Raw genomic sequence first — 19,680 nt, forward strand, 5'->3', positions numbered from 1 at the left:
TTTTTTTTAGGATAAACCGAGCGTCCCGAAAACGGCAGATCCGTGTGGTGCACGCCTTCCCGGAACGGTGTTTTAGATATTCCGCTTGATTAACATGGCTCAACCGGCAGCACGTGCAGGGAGGATTCAACGCAGGGAACATTTTGTTTTAGTGGAGGCACGAGGTGCTTTGCATGTTTCACTGGATGTGGCCTTTATGACAGAGAATTGTTGCCACCATGAGAAAAAAATATATAGTAGTAGGCCTAATCTAAAAAAAATAAAATACTTAGATTTTTTTCATCTTTATATTTTATGGAACAAATAAAAAGAACAGGATGTTCACTTAATAGAGTAATGGCTGTTATTTTTGCAAAGCTTGTCACTGCATATGCTTTTATTAAAAAAAAAAAAAAAAAAGCATTAAAATTATAAACCCATTTCCACTTTTGTACTATATTAGTAACAACCAATAAAATAATATGGAAAAATGCAACACCACAACTAATAGGTTATAAAATTAAATATTCCTGATATTATTATATACATCATTTTTATATTATTATTGATATTAATTCATTTGAACTTTTTAAGCCTCTTAGGTTGCTTCCACATGTTAGAGCCTTGATGGGTAGGACTTGAAATAAATTTAAAAACATAAAATAATAATAGTTCTAATAACAGTTTGTTGCTGGTTGGTTGGTGAGGCCTTCCCTGAGGATTATAAACAGCTTGGAACTATGAGTAAATTTCTTTTTTCAAGAAAATAATATTTGCAGTGCTGACTAACAAAAATAGGATATATATATTTTTTTATTTTTTTCTTAGAAATTAAAAACAAAAATGTCTCAGCAGCACAACACATACGGACTCACTCAAGTGTGAATCAGACCTGAATACTGGCTTGAACGGGACCAGTGGATAATCAAGTTCTCACCTGTAAACCTTGACGGCAGTCTTCCTTGAACAAAACACTTTTACAGTTTTTTTTTTTTTTTTTGGGTGTGGGGGAGGGGGGTTTATTTGAAAGCTAATGTTTTCCTCATCAATATTTCAGTCAAGAAAAACAAATCATGCAACGCCTAAAATGTTGCTAGATCTCTAAAATGTGTTTTTTTTTAATCTGCTGGCAGATTTTACTTTGTGCTTTTGCTTTGCACAAAAATTCCACAAGCCACCTGAATTTACAAAGCATGCATGTTAAACGTCAAATTTGACCACTGCCACAACTCACAGACTGAAAGGTAAATACACATGTAGAGCTCCTGACTGTCTTTATTTAGTGCTGAGACTTACTCACTATTTTTCACACTGATGGATACAAAACTTAAAATTCATACAATGAAAAGCTGCATGGTTTAGAGGGGGGAAAAAAACATTTTTCTTATTTCATTTTGATTTGATTAAATCTCGGCATTACCTCTTGAAAGCCCCAAGATTACATGTAAAAGAGAGACTTTTTTAGACATTTTTTTGTGATTAATATTTAACATGAAAACTGGATTCCTGCCACAGCTAAAATGTTCTCTGTGGCAAAACAGGAACAGACTGTAATTTCACATTGGCAGGTCAAGTCATGTCTCACTCAGCTTTAAATGTAACCAACAGAGGGCAGCAATATGACTTCTCTTTATGGACATTTATTTATTTATGTTTATCCTTTCATTCATTCATACCGCTTCTATGCTGTCCTCCCCTGTTCAAACAAAGTGTGCCTTAGTTTTTCTCTTTTTTTGCAAATGATCTCCGATGGTCCCAAGGTGTGTCATATTCCATAGTATATTACAGAAGGTGTGTAGTATTTCATATTAATACTACAGATATTAATGGTGCTGTTAACATTGGCTCCTATTCCAAATCTTGTCCACACAAATTGGTTTTACACAGATGGAAGTTTGTGAGGTACCTTTAAGTGCTAAACAGGAGTCAAGGCAATTCATTACCCTCAACCTCGAAATAAATCATCATTGCTTCTATATTAGCTAAAATATTATTTCACAAGTCCACTCATAGGTCTCGTCCTTGTGTATCTTGCTCTGTTTTAATATATTCTGCTAAGTGAATGGCCCACGGGCTATTCATTTTGCAGACAGTCTAGACAACTCATTACTGGTTGGATGGCAACTGACAACGTGCAAACTGGATTAGGGCGAGTGGAATTAGTTTTCATTCAATTTGCAGTTGCAATTAAAATGTTATTTTGGTCCAAAATGTACCTTTTTAAGCCTGCTTTGTTTCAAACCCACCTAGCAGAAACCTGTTAATATGTGCTGAGGGAAAGGGCTTTGCTCAGGATTGCACCATTTATTCCATCACATTGTTACTTAAATACTTCAGTGTCCTTAAGGTGTTGCACACTGAACAGTTTGCAAGCTTTTAAGAGTTGCATGCCGGAAAACACTTTAGGTCCAGGTTTAGTTTCTATTAGATAAATAAACCCTATAAGCAAACACTAACCAAGGTTTTAGCAATGGTGTCAACAAGGGGGGGACTAAATGTGCCACCCCACTCAGATGCAAGTAAAAAAACATTTCTATTATATTTAGTGGCACAGCACCAAATTCTGAGCCCTATGCATAAGCAGCCCCCGTGGGCACCCCACCCTTCCTCTCTTGATCCATGTCTCTCTCTTTTGAATGTTTTTCAATTTGCTTTTTTTTTGCCTTTCCTTTCTTTCTTTCTTTTCTTTTTTTGGAACTCTGATTTCCCTTCCTTGGGGAAGACATATACGCTGATGCTCTAATAGCAGAAGCAGCCACGCACTTGGCTCTAGCTGGGTTTAGAGACGAATCCAAGTGCAGAGGCAGACTAAACCATTTTGGGGCCCTTAAAGGAGTAAGGGGGGCCTCAGAGACCTACTAAATTGTTTTTTATATTAAATCCATCTTCACACCACTTTATTCACCCAATTGTAATTTAGTAACGGCAATAATCATTCAGAAATTTAAAAAAATTGCAAACACAACCAAACTTTTCATGCTAGGATTTTTGAGGGTTCCCTCAGTAATCAGTCCCACTTTTCACCCACTGTGGTGCCCGATTATATTAATTATTTTAAGAAAGTACAGCTATACAGTGTTTTGTAGGCTATAAATATGCAATTAAAAGAAAAAAGCTATTATCACATCAATAAATGTGTACATTACACATGCAGGGCAACATAAATGATGGGCACTTTTACAGTCATATTTCATTTGAGTTTTCCATTTTTCAGTGTATTTGAAATTAATAAAATAGACAGACAGTACAGTGTTTGGCATTAATTGCGACTTCCCAGAGCAGTCAAGCAAAGGCTTCTGTTGGGGTGTGGCAAAATCAGGCAAACCACACTCAAATGCAGTAGCCTACACTGCAATACTAGAACTGGTATTAATAATAATGTCAGCTTGTTAAATTTATTTGTGATCATAATTACATTTGAAAATAATTATCTTGAACAGTGATGTGTGGCTGCCTGTTGTAGCATAGGAACTTATTTATTTATTTTTATCAATACATTAGGTGGGGGCATTTTGAATTTGAATTTTTATTTGTATTTTTATTATGACTGCTGGTTTGGCGCTAAGACTTGAGGTGGTGTCGTATATCATAAAATTAAACTGACCGCAGGCAATCCTCAAGTTCACCAAGGTTGCTTTGAATATTTTCACATGTTAAGATCTGAGACACGTGGCAGTTTGGTACAGTCTGATATCCTCCTAAATGTCACGCACACTGTGCCTGAACAAGCCTCCAGTCTTGTTAAACCGGTTAGCCGGATTGCACCAAACTCCACCAGCATCTCACTGTAACCTCAACTCATTGTTCCATCTTATCTGGAAGTTTAAAAATAGATTGTTTTACCAAATGACTTGTAAACAAGAGAGACAAAGCCCATGTGTGAAGTGAGACACACCTTAATACCCGTTGCCTGATGGTCTGCCATTTAATCAAAATGATGGCTCAAACTGATTCACAAGCGTAAATGTGTGTGTGCAAACGCCATTATATTATATACTGCTCTTGGTTGCTGTTGCTATCGTTCACACTATTATGCAATATAATGAACTGGAACATTTATGAAGTTAAAGTATGTGCATGTTGAGGTGGTGTGGCAGGTGGCCGGCAGCTACAGAAGTGCCATTTTTTTACTTCGCCAGACTTAAAATTTCACATATTTTTAGTTATAAAGAAACAGCTGCAAACACAACATCTTTGTCATGTCCCTTGTAACGTTTTATGTTTGCGAGAGATAAAATGAATGGCTATTAAAATTAAAGTCGCTAACATTTTGCAACATTTTGTAATGCACAGTAAGTTTGCAATGCAGAGAGCTACTCGCCTCTCATCTTCAAAACTGGCTGCAGGCAGATAGTTGACAAGTACAGACAATAACATTGCTTTGTAGGCTATTCGTCTCGCTCTCTGTTTTTTTGGTTATTTGGTCTTTGGTCTTAATTTGTCAATTATTGGGCCTAAAATAACTTTTTTTTTGTGGCTGTGCAGTATGTCAGTGACAACATTAGTTTTACATGTTTCACAGAAACTCACAAGGAATGATCACAGACGAGCCAGACGTGACAGAAAACAGTCCTCTTCATGCACTGACAAATGTGTTTTTGTTCCCTTTGGGCTGGGACTCCTCTCGGTTTTCTACCAAGGCGTTATTAGAGTCTGCAGAAACTGTAAAACTGTACTTATTTTATCCAGGTCGTGTTACATGTGTGAGGTGAGACTGTAGCTCTTGCGCTCTACAGAATAGCACCAACTGTTCCGTGAGTCATGCACCATCTGAGGTTAAGGATTTTAGAGGAAGAGAAAGAAGAAAATCATTTGCTTGTTTGTCAGGTTTAACTCAGCGCTAGTTTGATTTACTTTCACACTGGAGTGCTGCTTGTACTTCAACCTTCTGACAGAACAAGCAAGGAATCATTTATGTACTTAGAACACACACACACACACACACACACACACACACACAACCAGGGTGCTCCACAAAATACGGCAAGATTTAAACATTTGGATAGAAATTACATGATAAGTCATGCAGTATGGTGACTAAAATATCATAGTTTTACAAAACAAGCAATCCTTGGAGGGTATTACTCAAAACTTATATATACATGTATCTATGATAGCACTAAAAGCAATTATTTACATAAATCTGAATCATATGTACTCAAAACTGTATATGAATTACCGTGACATTTTGTGATTGATGCTGCGGTAGTCTCACACAAGGACGCTGCTGACCGAGAGAGTTCAACCATACCGCTGCACTTGTACTTGTCCCTTTTAGAGAGACAATCGAGGTAACATAAATGAGTTATCGCAATGCTGTCTTTTTGGGAACACGGTCCAAGTGATATAAATGATTAATAGGCTTCTTCACTTGTCTTTCAGCTCACAAGGGCCCCTGTCTGTGTTGGCCTTGTAGCGCAGAAAGAAGAATAACGTGCCACCGGTCTCCACAAATTTTACATCAACTCTTGTGATTAACACTTCATTTCACGTGTGTTTGCCACATACAAATACTGCTTCAAAGTAGGGAATAGATGGTGAACTCTTCTATTACGCTGAAATATACTTCTTTTCTCCCCTGATTAGAATTAATCCAAGTCTACATAAAATACATTTTGTAGTCTTTAAGTAGAGGCACTTTCCCTTTACTCTTATTTCTGTTCATCCCCAAATCAAAATAAAAAAATTTTCCCTATTATTTTTGGCGCTATTCATCAATCTAGATTGTTTTGGTGTGAGTTGTCAAGTGTTTGAATTATCGGCTGCAGAGATGTCTACCTTCTCTTGAATAAAATGGAACTAGATGGCACTTGGCATTTGATGCTGAAAGCACCAAAAAATAAATAAATAAATTCATTTGAAAAACTCAAAAGCAATGTCTCTTTCCAGAAATCTTGACCTAATTGTAGGAATTATTTTCTCTTTACCGAACTAAACCTGCTAGCAGTATCACCTTATCACTAGGCTAGATATATTTAAAAAAAAAAGAATAAGCCTAATAATGAGAAGGAAAAAAAAGCTCTGGATCTAATCATCTGTCATATAGTTAATACTTGTACATGAGGAAAATGTACTTAGTTACATTCCACCACTGTTAACATAAATGTGTACATTTAACTATTTTTCAACTCGAGCCTACACATTTTTAATGATAGCATTTAAAAAAGTATTCTGTACTCGATACTGATTACTAAATATATCACTACAGTACAAATAAATCTTCTGAGGAAGACAGAAGTCAAACATGTCAAGGTAAAAAAACACCTTAAATACCAGTCTGTCAATAAGAATTATTAACCAATTACTAATGAGAAATAATTGATTTTTTCTCAACACAATTCTTTATAAATCTAAATAGTAAAAAAAATGTTTTTTTTTTTAGGTTACATGAAGTGCCAGAGCACATAAAAAAGCACCAAATTAGAGCTTGGTGCCTGCTTGCTTAAGGACATTTCTGGGGAAAGATCCCCCAGGACCCTCCCACTGATGTCCGAGCTAAATGTCCTCAAACCCCAGAACCATCCCTGGTTACATCTCATGCTGTCACGAACATGAGCCTCTACAGTCAATAACTACACCACTCGGAAACTTACACCAAAACAATGGTGACTGAGGTGGAAAAATATGCATTTTTGATTTTGGAGTGAACTGTCCCTTTAAAAGATAGTAATCATTATGTTTAATTTGAATCAATTCATAGATAGTAACGTTACATTAACCAGTTGTTCCTGTGAATCAAAAAAGCCTGAAGTGCAAAAATCATAACTGGATGAAGTTCCAGTGCGTGCAGAGGATTTTCCACAGGAGACACCATTTGAGTCACCCTTTCCATCAATATGTAAATCATGTCAGTAAGTGGAACGCCATAACCCCCCCTGACCATGCCCCCTAAGAGCTTTCATGGATGACCTGATGATGATAAGTGCCCCGGCGCAAGGCTGCACACGGCTCCTCGGAGGGCCTTGGGAAGCTCATCAGCTGGACATGGCTGTTCTTCAAGTGAGTAAATTCCAGGTGTTGGCTGGAAAAAGTGTCTGAGCAATTTTGCCTCTCCCTAGGTGGCATGGACATTCATCCTTCAATGACTGCTCTGTCAGAGGATTGGCCAAGACCTTGAATGAGCATACAGGTGACTGGTTGGCAGTCGGAGCCATGGCAGGTGGTACCCGGGACGAGAAGGAACGTCAGAGCAATTCAAAGCCTGGACATCGTGGCATCCTCCCATTTGTCCTGCTGTTGACAGTTGGGAGCTTTGAGAGGAAGACTGCTTTCTATGTCTGCACATGGCCGACCCTACTACAAAACCTGACCGCGATTGTTTTATATGGGCAGAAGCAAAAGGTTACACTCCCCATTAGCATCTTGAAATTACTCAATGGCCTCATTCACTGAGTACAATGAAGTAGCTTCCTGGAGTTTAAAGCTGAGCTGTGTTAAGATGCCAGCACATCTTTCACCACTGTTGTTTCTTAACTTGGTTTTTATTAATTAATTAGCCTAGGTGTCACGGATGTCTTGAAGGTATCAATCTTCATGTCCTTTAAGGCAGTCGGTGTATTGTCAGACACACCCCACTCCACCTCAGTTGTAATAGTTCACACCTTGATCCTTATCAGTAATTTCAAGAGCTGATGAACTTCAAATAGCAGCTATAGCCTGCAGCCGAGAAACACTGGCATCTTTGACACCCCGGCAGGTGTTGAACAAGCTAACAAACACTCTGCAGTTAAAAAAGATGACATTGACTGTTTCTAAATGAGTTCTCTCTGCAGTGCATGTTTAGTTTCACTGTTATTTACTTATTATAGAATTTCTTTCAATTGCTTTCAACTTGTTATGAGTTCCAGACACTGAAGCCACAAGTCTTGTTTTAAGAGGCACAACCCTGTTCAATGCTGGCAGCATGACACTGACATACAACAGCAGGAAACTGTGTACTTATCCCCAAAAAACACCCCAAACATCACTCAACAGACGACTTTTACGTTTTTCTAATTAAGGGCTTTACATACACAGGATCACAAACAGACAATGGTGCAAACAGAGCTTTTTTACAGCTGACATGTTTGACTCATTTAAGTAGTAAAAGCACAGGTGTTACCAATAACAGGAACAATGGATCTGTCCTATTCAAGTGTGCCAGTAAAAGACATGACAGTGCGTCACTGAGCCAGCATGCACAATACCACGACCCTGAAACTGAAGCAGCTAAATGGAATTGAGCCATCTTTACTTTAGTTATTCACACCTGTTTTTTTCCTGCTTTGACATGTCATTTTTTCCCCTGTAAGGACTATTCCTCTTTGACAATCAAAGTTCTTATGCTGTGATGCCACATTCACACTGACAGTAGTTTGTCCTACATGTAGTATATCACGAGCATTAGTAGAAAGTTTGAAATTAAAAATAATGTGACAATTAGTCATTGGTTTTGCAATATGTAAAACTGAGGTTGAATTTTTTTTTTGTAGTACAGATTTTTACCAGGAGATGGCATTCAACTCCATATAATATAGAACCCCAGACTTTCTTTATAAATCAGCCACAGCACACTGACAGGTAACATCATAAAGATTTTTTTTTAATGAGTATTAATGTTCAAAAGTTTAAAACTGAAGAAATGTTTCAAAAGTAAAAGCATATGTTAGTTATTTAGATGCAATGTCTTTCCCTCCATTCATTGTATGTGACGCATTACTACAATTACTACAATGCTGCTAATGTCTATACTGTTTGATTTGTTTAACATTGGCATATTCTTCACTTTATGGTTTCATAATTTTACTTTTTAATCTAACTTAGTAACCGTATTACTTGGTTTTTAACGAGTCTCTTACAGCTGCAATCATGTACTGTATTTCCCTTCAATGACTTTTCCTGGTGTTATTTATTGTGAAGACGTAGTATTGTGTAGATTTTGTCCATGACTTTGTCAAAAAATGTTTGGGGTATGTCTTTGTAATGGCAACTGAAGGATGTAACACTAATGTCTTCTTTTTATCCAATCTAGTAGCATAAGACTGAACAGTACACATAAATCAATCAGATTTTGAATCTATTTAAGCATTCAACGTCTTGTCTCTTAGATGGTGTAAATTTCTGAATCCAATGCTTTTCAGTAAAAGAAAATTAGTTTGGCCTAATCATGGTCATATTGAGCTTTGATTAAATTTGTTTTTATTGAAAAAATAATTGTTTTTAGACTCAATTATCATAATCTAAAGCAAATATTGGGATTTACAACTTCCTAACCAAGTGGGGAGTGTAATATTTTATCTTTGGCTGAGAAGATGAGAAAGGCACACTGCCACGTGGCATGTGGTTGGCTAGGTGAAGATTGTTAGCCCACTGTTGGCAGCCTTGAAGAAGGCGGCTGCCTTCCATCCAACACTCAGGGAGTAAAAGGCCCTCTCTTGCTGGCACATGTCCTCAGGAAAGATAATCTGCATTATTTATGTTTATAGTAATAATCCAGTTTCTGACTGACTTCAAAAAAACAAATCTTTAAATCTTATCTATCTATTAGGGATGCACCTACAGACACCAATGTCTGAAATAACAATTTGGCTGATAGCCAACGTCTATGTTTTGGTTGTTGGAGCAGTTCATGTTGTTTTTGTTGTCAGTTATTCCTCCTTTTGTGCCAGGGAAACAAAGAAATCTTTAATATATAAAAAAAACAAAACTGTTTAAAAGTCAACAAAGTCAAACTGTTTCAAAAGCCGTTTTATTGCACATGCTTTACATAATTCTCTCTGATATTTATTTGATAATGCTGTGAAAACGTTAAAAATTTCTCCTTCAAACAACTGTATTATTCAAGTTTCTTGCTAAAAAAATAATTTTTACAAGATTTCATCATGATAGCATAAAAATATACCTTCAGGGATGTATTATGCGCTACTTATGTGCAATATTTTGTATGTTTAAACTGGATTATATGCAATGTATAAGTGTGACTTGGTACAGCTAGTGCTGTTTTGTTAATAGTGGTTTGTTTTATTGTGACTGAAGGCATTTATGGGCACAGCACAAGACTCCCACACAATTTTCCCTACAGGGGCAGTATATCGTATTCAATTCTATCATAATACTATTTTGTACTAATTTGAGCTTAAATGCATCATAATATAACACAATGCAACCCTTTTTCAGCAATTATTTCCAGCCAGTGGCTGGCGGTTCACAGCTAACCGATAATGTTAACTAGCTCTCCTCCTGTTGATGTTGACACAGATTCGTTGTTCACAATTTGTAATTTTTTTTTTTTAAGAATTATTTTTCAGGCTTTTTTGTCTTTATTCAGACAGGACAGCTTAAGTGTGAAAGGTGGAGAGAAAGAGAGGATGAATAACAGCAATGGGCTGAGGCTGGAATCGAACCCACAGCCGCTGCAGTAAGGACATAGCCTCTGCACATGGGGCGCCTGCCCTACCAACTGAGCCACCTGGTGCCCTGTTGTTGTTCACAATTTAGCATTATCAGGGAAAGAATATTGAGTTTACTGCATTCTTTAATCTCGCAAACACCCTGGGGACGATCTGCGTTCATCCTAAAGACGTTTTCTGTTGTCCCTGGGACAACAGAACACTGTCAATCTCCAGCTCTGCTGTTTGGGCAGCACGAATTTGGCGTGTCACCATGGTAGTCATCGGCTACTGCTATTGGTGAATGCCATCTTATTTTGTTGATAGGTCAGTGGCATGCAACAAGGCGAATATCGGCCAATACCAATGTTCAGATGATAAATCGCTTCCTTTTTATCCATCTCTCCTTCCCATTATGTGGGCGTAATTGAGGCTTTCCACCACCACACCTTTCCACACCAATTTAAAAGCTTAAACACTTACACAAGGTTAGCTAATCCCATTCAGATTTCTATTGCCAAATGTGCTGTATTTTTCTGATTAACACGCAAAGATTTAAAGGCTTTCGAATTGGAAAAAAACATCTGAACTCCTACCACCAGCTCTGTTACATGCCAGGAGGATGAATGTGAGCTATATCATTACACGCTGCAGTGGACAAGTGAATGTATTAGCAGACTTGGAATTCCCCAGCTGCTTATTAATTAGCAAGCTGTGGGTTGGTGGGAATAATCATCGGGGATAGGTTACTGCAATACAGTGTGTTATAGGCTGGTGTGAGTCAGGGAAGTACCTTGTTCACTGTGTGTCTGGTGTTGCTTTACCACTGTGCCAAATGCCATTTCACCGGGCCGTCAGCATGCACTGACAAGTGGAAGTGAGCTGGCTAATCATACAGTGAGCAGTCGGGAGGTAGTTTGAATGCGCTGTCTGTTTACAAAGCTGTCTATCTGGCTGCAAATGGTAAATACATGTAAAATTGTTTTTGTCCTTTTTGTGTTTGTATTTGATGGATTTGACATCCAGATGAAATCAGCGAGGAACTTGAAACTTAAATGATCCTTTGAGAGATTTTCAGCATGCATTAGTCATGGCGCTGGCATTTGTATAACACCCACAGCACTTTTACAGTGTTCTCTGTGGCAGCCTGGTTTACTTCCACCGCCTGCTGACGTATCAAGGACCACAGGGAAGGTTTGAGTTTCATTTGCTCTCCGCCTGGTGGTATCAGAGCGCAGTCTGACATCAGAGCAGCATTTTGGATGGCCACTTCAACTTCTCAGTTTATTTGTAGACATACATATTTTCTATTGTATAACATGTTGTCAAAGCAATGAATTCACAGCTGAGAAAACGCAACAAAGAAGATGTGAGGCTCATACTGCCAATCAAGCCCACCTGGCAGTAGAAGCAGTGATGTTGAAGAGATGGTCTTTAGTCAGAGTCTAACTGATTCCACAAACTGATGATGAAGTGGCTTTTCACAATCTCCGCTCCACGCGTGATTGGATGAATAGGTTCACACACACATCACCATCGCTTTGTGAGATGTATAAGTGTTCTGAACTATGTTAACAGCTCTCATTTTCTTTTATTAGTACCAAATTCTTTCAAAAGAATTGCACTATTCACAACTGATTCATTACTGATGTGCTAAGCATGCTGGTACATGTACGCACTGTTAGACAGCATCTCTGAGCTGAAGACGAACCATTTCTCTGCCAGTGTGAGTAATGAAAGAGGCAGTTAAATACTCTGTAGACGGCAAAGATCAAATACAGTCTGTATGGTGTTCACATTAACAGCAGCAAAACTTTCCATTAATGTTCAACTTTAAAGGCCCTGAAACTCATTTTTTCAATTAGCTTCTTACAATGAGAAATGGGGACCTGCATGGACGTTTTCTGCCTAAGTCAGTCAACAGGTTTCATCATTTCACATTTATTTCTATATAGGTATTTTTGTTTGTGCTCCTCTGACTGACATGAATTGAGCAGGGCTCAGTCAGCAAATGTCAATGTCAGGATTTAACAATATTTAAATCAAAATCTAATGACAGGTGAGGGGTTCCACTGACGTTGCCAGGCCACCAAAAGTCAAATCTGACCACTACACCCACACAGTCCTCATGAGTGAGATTTGGTTTTGAATATTACACCGAAAAGATATGCCTCCCATCACGACCAAACTTTAAAGGGACAGTTCACTCACTGCTATTCATCAATCTAAACTGTTTTGGTGTGAGTTGCCGAGTCTCGGAGATATCGGCCATAGAGATGTCTGCCTTCTCTCCAATACAATGGAGACAGCATTCAGCTCATGGTGTCCCACAGAGCCAAAAAAAACCAAAAAAAAGATATCAAAAGCAAAGTGTCTTTCAGGCAACCATGACATGAAAATCATGATGTTGTGTAGGCAGTTTGATGTCAGAACAACAACTGTGTTTTCTTTCCACCGAAATATACTCGCCAGCTGCATCACCATCCAGAAGGAAGTGTGCATCTAGTCAGGGATGAGAGGTTTGTGCTTGTGACAGCATGAGATGTAAACATTAATGCTCCTCTTCTCAGCAGAGCTGTAACGTTAGCTGGCTCAGTAGTGCTAGGTGAGCTACAGGGTAGAGAGAAAAATATTTACTTTTGATTTTGAGGTAAACTTAAGCCCCTTTCCCACTGCACAAAAACCCTACTAAACACGCACTGACATCTGGCGTGTGTTTTTAGTGTGAAAGCTTACAATCGGGACTCATTCCTAGGACAAATTACGCTGTAGTCATGGGTATTTATTGGCTCCAGGTCTGATTGGCAGTGATGGAAACATGACACCCAGGTGGAAACACTCATTTCCCCCCCTTTTCCGGCCCAACTGTCAGTAACTTCTGCAAGTCTTTGTCATCTCAACCACTAATTCAGTCAGTCACATTGCTCTCAGATAGTCGGTACTGAAAGATATAAAAAGAAGTAACTAGTGTAACATTTTCACTGGTCTCCATACTGCTTTCTAATTTTTAGCAGGTTTTCCTGCATCTGAAATACCTGTATACATGCTAATTTAGATTAAAAAAAAAGGGTATTGCACTTATTGCAAATATAGTGTCCATTTTTGTTATATTTTACAGAGAAATACTGAGGTTTGAAACACATTTTCAGGGGCTTTAACCAAAGCTCTAAAGCTGGGGTTTGACTCATCCTCCACACATTACCTTGCCTTTTTCAAAATGTCAGAAGCAGCAGACAAAGAAATTAGGGTACATTATGTGTTTAAATACTTGCGAATAAAGAGTACAGGTAACATAATCAGATAAAAATGCACAGCTGTATGGTTCCCGTGAGTGCGTGATTATATACTTAGACTCCCATTCTCACCTCCTGTTAAAGGTTTAGCAGGTGCACAGCTCCACTGAGCATCTAACTAACCCCAAAGCCCCCTTCTACGCACGTACACAGCATACAAAAACAATCTGGTGTGATTTTTCCTTAATTATGTCGCTCAGAAACAAATGTTACATACATCAGCCAAATCAGGGAACATCTGCCTTGGGACACACAAAAATCCCAGAATGCAAAGTGCAGCCTGTTTCCTGAGGAGCTCAGACATCGCACTCATCACCTGCGATGAGGATAGTCAGGGAAGTTGTGATGACATCCATGCTGTAAAACCGAGAGCAGCTAGGCACCCGGCAAGCAGCCACAAAAATCTTCTTCACAATGATTCCCCCAAACAACACCAAAAAAAGTGACACTTCTTCGAATGAGCGTGCAGACACCTGTGGGTGTCTCTTGGCCTTGACAACTCCAAAACGGTCTCTCGGTTTTTATGCCAGCTAAATATTTTTGGACCAGGGAAAGGGAGATTCTGCGAGGTAGACGCCAACAAGACCAGTTTTAATATACGAATAATACTATAAGCAATCAATTGCATATGCTTGCATCACTTAACTAAAAGAAATATGTATGTCTTGATTAAATGTTTGATATTCTGAGTCACCACTTCTGGTTATTTCGTAACTAATTGAGAAGTAATCATCAGCAAATGCCATAAATAATATATGTAAATTTTAATAAGGCAGCTCTAATGAAAATTGGCCCCTGCTAAAGATAAATCTGGCCACTTTCCAGTCAGCAGCCCCATGATCTGGATGTTCTGCTTGGGTTTAGCCTGTTTAGATGACCAGCAGTTTGTCCTTGGCCTACTTTTTGGTCAGAGGCAGGAAAAAGACTATAGTGTTTAAGCAAAGCGGCACAGGAGGATGGAGGAAACATATTTATGGGTGAGTGCTCTTCAAATATTTGCAAGAATGATCATAATGGAGGTTTGTGAATGTACATCAATGGAAATGCTCTCAGTGTTCGAGCCTGTCCATGGGGAGAGGTTTTTCTCTTTGCTACCTCTAGCATGATATATTTTCAACAGCATGTGTAAGTGTGTGACTGTGTGTGTGTGTGTGTGTGTGTGTGTGTGTGTGTGTGTGTGTGGGTGGGTGTGCTGTAGGGGCGATGGAAGGTTTGTGGTTTTCAAATACTTTTATCATCGATATTGTGCCGTTTTCCTGCAACTCATTTTCCTGACAGTTAAAGCTCATATCGTGTGCAACAGAAGAATCATAACTTTGAGAATGTGAGAATACTCAAGCTTTGGCAGAGGAAATGTGAGTGCAGAGCTTCTTGCTCACTCGAGAGCAGAATTACATAATCGTGTATACAGGTCAGCCATATTAGGATCATCTTCTTAGAGAAACATTTGCTACGTACAGTATGTGGCCAATAACTCAAACAGTTTCTTTCATATGCATAAAAGCTCATATTTACCATTTACATTCTGAAATGTACACAAATGGCCACGTTGATACACACACACACACACACTTACATATGCATTCACATAAATATGATTTGCTTCCATTTTATGGATAAAATATTTACAGGCATGTACTTGAACTCATTTCTGAAATACACAGAAAACACTTTCACCTTAGTTTTGCTCAGAGGATTTTAATCCATTTTGCTTTGTTTGTTTGTGTGTGAGATATTTCAGTTTACGAGTTTAGTACTGCAAGAAGAAGCTGTCAACGCTGTCAAAATAAGTCAGCTATGAAGGCTGAAGGCACATCAAACGCTGCTTGAACCACTAAATGAAAAACAGAAACGTCACGTCGTCAGAGATAAGTGGATATAGTTAATTATCTGTGACATTTACAGGTGATTTTGTAAATCCATTTCTGCTGGCACTTAGACAAGAGTAGTGTAGTACAACAGAGCACAGGAGCCTGCTACAATACACAATACTGCCATGTTAAAGAGGGAAGCACTGGGTGAAGTAGAGATATACATTTTTTTTATTCTTATGTGATTTGTTTATTGATTTATTAGCGGACACAAAAAAAAATTGGCAACACAAAAGAATATGTTTGGTTTTTTTTGACAAGTCTGCCTCATAGGTGCCATGTACAATATAAAACTAGAATTTTAGCTGAAACACACAAAAAATGAATTAATATTACCAACAGAATGCGAAGAAACAGTTTTGACAATATTTTGAAGACATCTATGTATTGTGTTGCATATGTACAGAAATGAGCATCCTAACCAGCTAACCCCGTCGGTCCTGTCTTGCAATACAACTTGTACCTCAAGAGGCGATAGTGAGTCGCTGTACAGTCTAGTCTGCCCTCGGTCCAACATGAGAGGACGAAGAAGTCAAGGGCAGAATTTATTTATTATGTGCGATACCTGCAATGTCTCGACAAGTTCGGCAATCTTTTTATGTCCTTGACTTCCTTTTTCGTAACTGGACAAGCCTTCTTTGGCACCTTCTTGCTTTCTCAGTGCAGTGTGGTTAAGTCACTTCAGGCCAGTACACAGCACAACTAAGCTGTAACAGCTAGGCTAAGCTAGGTTGCAGGCTCACTCATTCGTCTGTGAACTAAAATGATCTCAATCCAGACATTGGTCAAAGCCAAAACATGCCAACAAACAAGCCAGGTGTCTGAGCTCCAACAACCAAAATCTATTGTTTTGAGATACACAAAGCGCAGACCGTACAACTAATGACAACACAAACCACACTGAAAAACATTCCACATGGCGTAGATATATGGTTTTGATGTGGCTGTTTTCTTGCAGCGATGGTCATGCTAAACTGAACTAAGTAAGCTCTTGTTAACAATTGACCGCAGCCCTAAAAACTATAAGATAACAGCGTTACGGCTCTCAGAGGTTCAGCAGATAGATCAATATTGGGTATTCCTGCTCTACTGTTAGTTGGCTTTGAGGTGAAATCTGCGCCTTATTAGTTTGGAACACATGGCCAGGTCTTAACATTTCACCTGCAAAACAATATTTTTGCATGTATTTTAATAGTTTTTGCGTTCTGTCATCATTCTTCCTCTTCATACAGGCCATGAAAAGACTCCTTCCTGATGCACTTTCAATGTAATTGATGGAGGACAAAAATACATAGTTAATTTGAGGCTTCAGCCATCTGAGTTAGACAAATGAAATGAGTGTCTTCCTCCTCTTTTAAGTATGAAATTCCCTTTTTGTGTTACCATCTCTCGCCTGCTGCTCAAAAATCTTTTAAAACAAAATGCTTTACATTTTGAAGATATCCACTTGATTTGATTAACTCAAGCTGCTGAAGCCTCATAATAACCTGAGATACTGTGAATTTTGTGGATTGTGTCCACCATTTAAAGCATGGCCAGGAACAGCCTTTATGCATGAGAAGAAAGATCACATCAAGACATCAAGTTTCAATGCACATATGAGCAGTGACAATTGTTATAAGACATACTTGAGGTGCAGAATGTGAACCTATCCTTTAATAATAGATGAATCATTTTAATCAACTTACCTTGCCATAAAATTGGCAAGTATTTGTAGATTCCATTTTCTCCAAAGTGAGGATTTGCATATTTTATATCACTCATATGACAGCAATATATCAGCCAATAGTTCTGTTTTTTTTTTTTTTTTAACACAAGTAATCGTGATAAATATCCCTTTGATTTGTTTTCAAGTAGATGCCTGGGGTGGATGGGTGGGTCAGCCACCACCCAATCCATATATATATATATATATATATATATATATATATATATATATATATAATACAAATTATTCTGAAATAAACATAACAGTTTTTAGAGTTGGTGATTCGTGAGCCATCTTGCTTCGTTCACATCTCTGTTGAGAGCTGCACGTTATTCTCACCAGACAAAATTAGCTTTCCAGTACAGATCAGGCAAGACAGAGTCAATCAGACAAAGGACCTTGATCCAGGATATGTCAGTCCCACCGTCATATTATGTTAAGAATGTAAAATGAGGTTAACTACGAACTTAAATGAAGTAACAAATGTACTTATGTTAAGCAAAACCATGATTCTTCTCCTCATGCAAACCTAAACGGTCGGGATGCTAATATAGGAAACACTTTGAACAAGCAAACATATGGTTTGGAGAATTTGTTGCAAAAAGTCATATTTAGTGTTTATTTGAATGGTGCACTACAACATCGCCACTTGAAAGAACATTATACCACTAGTTCAAGGCGCCATGATTGCCATGTTATAAAATAAATTCTTATTTTATATTTTCAAATTATGTCTTAAGATACTCAAACTTACACCCCAAACAAAAGTGAACTTTCTGAAATGGATAGTTCAGTTTTTCCTGCATGCTAACTGGTTTAATGTTGTCTCTCCACTGCTCATGAATATGATATATAAGTACAAAACAGTGGCACATTTTTCCAGCACTTTGAATTGTTTCTGATATTGTTTATAAGTTTTAAAGTACAAAATAACTGCATTCTAAACACAAAATTCTTGAGAAATAAATATCTAATCCCGTTAACATATTCCCCTACTATCACATTATCTTTTTCTTTCTCTCTTCATTCATAATAGAAAACAGACAAAAGTACTCACTTTAAAGATCAATCTTCTCAGTGAAAAACCTTGGCTGAAGTCCTTTAGTATTTAAATGTATAATAAATAGAGTTGTCAAAAGGGATTATGGGCTAGTTGGAGTTATTAAATGTTATATGAAGACAGTGAAAAACGTCTTAAACTACCTCTCCTGGAATCTCCGCTGGATATCTCATTAAACTACATCACATTAAGCCACTGTCTAGCTTTCTGGTTAAGTTTAGAGTTAACTAGTGCAAAATGAGTTAAAAAGATGCTACAGAAACAGAAAAAAACTAATCTGAATGTAGATTAGCAGGTATGTAATTGAGTGGAAGTGGAGTAATTAAGGTAGCCCACCCCTGCATTTAATTACAGAGCTTCACACTTGTGAAAGCATGACTGTGAGTGTATTTATAACCGCGGCCATCGGTAGGATGCGGCCATCTGTGGATGTAAGTGCCTGTTTGTTGTATTGCACTGTACATTTTGATCAAAGCCTGTACTCTTCACCCCGGGGAATAAATGTGTGTTCATCATTTAGAATTGCTTTATTGCTGCACCATTGCTCCGGCATTGTGGGGAGCTGGAAAGTGGGGATGAGGTGGGGTTAGGGGTGGATTTTGTACAATTATAGAACTGATGATGCAAAGACAGTGAAGCAGCATGTTCCCCCTTTTACACAACCCTGAGTGGTACGGTCCACAGTCTTAAAGGTAGAGTGTGCAGCTGAGATGAGAGCATGCATTTTTACACCATTTTATTTAAGCAAAACAAAACAGTCAACATGATGTTAAAGCGAACTAGAAATCACAAAAAAAAATGCTGTAAACTGTTTTTCTAAAGTTTCATGCTTAAACATGTTGAATCACGTGGATATGTCGTTAATGTTCAAATACTTAATAGATAATTTCTGGTTATTACTTACTTAAATATGACCTAAAATATGTCCTTCATGGTTCTCTGCAATATATTAGTCATTATGTTAATTTAGTGGACACACACCTCAACACAAATGCACACACACAAACACACATGTACAGATCATGATGCACAGGTGTGTAAATCCAATGCAGAATTCCATACTCAGCCCTCGGTACTACAACGGTGACCATATGACAACAAGCCTCCCCATTGCCATGGCAACAACTGCACCATTGCTAAGGCAACAGCTGCAGAGTGCTACAACAAGCAGCAAAACCTTCGTGCATTTTCACTTTAATTACATCTTAATGCTCTTCTGTGTGTGTGATTTGGTCGTCTTTAAGTCGCTCTCGCGGTGTTTCGTGTTTTCTTTCTCTGTGATGCATATGTAATTCACACTCTCCTCCTCAACACATTTTCTTTCGGTCTAATTCCCTCTGTCTTCACACACACACGCACACGCACTCACCCACTCTCCCTCTCCTTTTCTCTCTCCTTCACT

The sequence above is a fragment of the Plectropomus leopardus genome, chromosome 15 (assembly GCF_026936395.1).
Source record: "Plectropomus leopardus strain MGB_pleo_1.0 chromosome 15, ASM2693639v1, whole genome shotgun sequence".
NCBI classification, from domain to species: Eukaryota; Metazoa; Chordata; class Actinopteri; order Perciformes; family Serranidae; genus Plectropomus; species Plectropomus leopardus.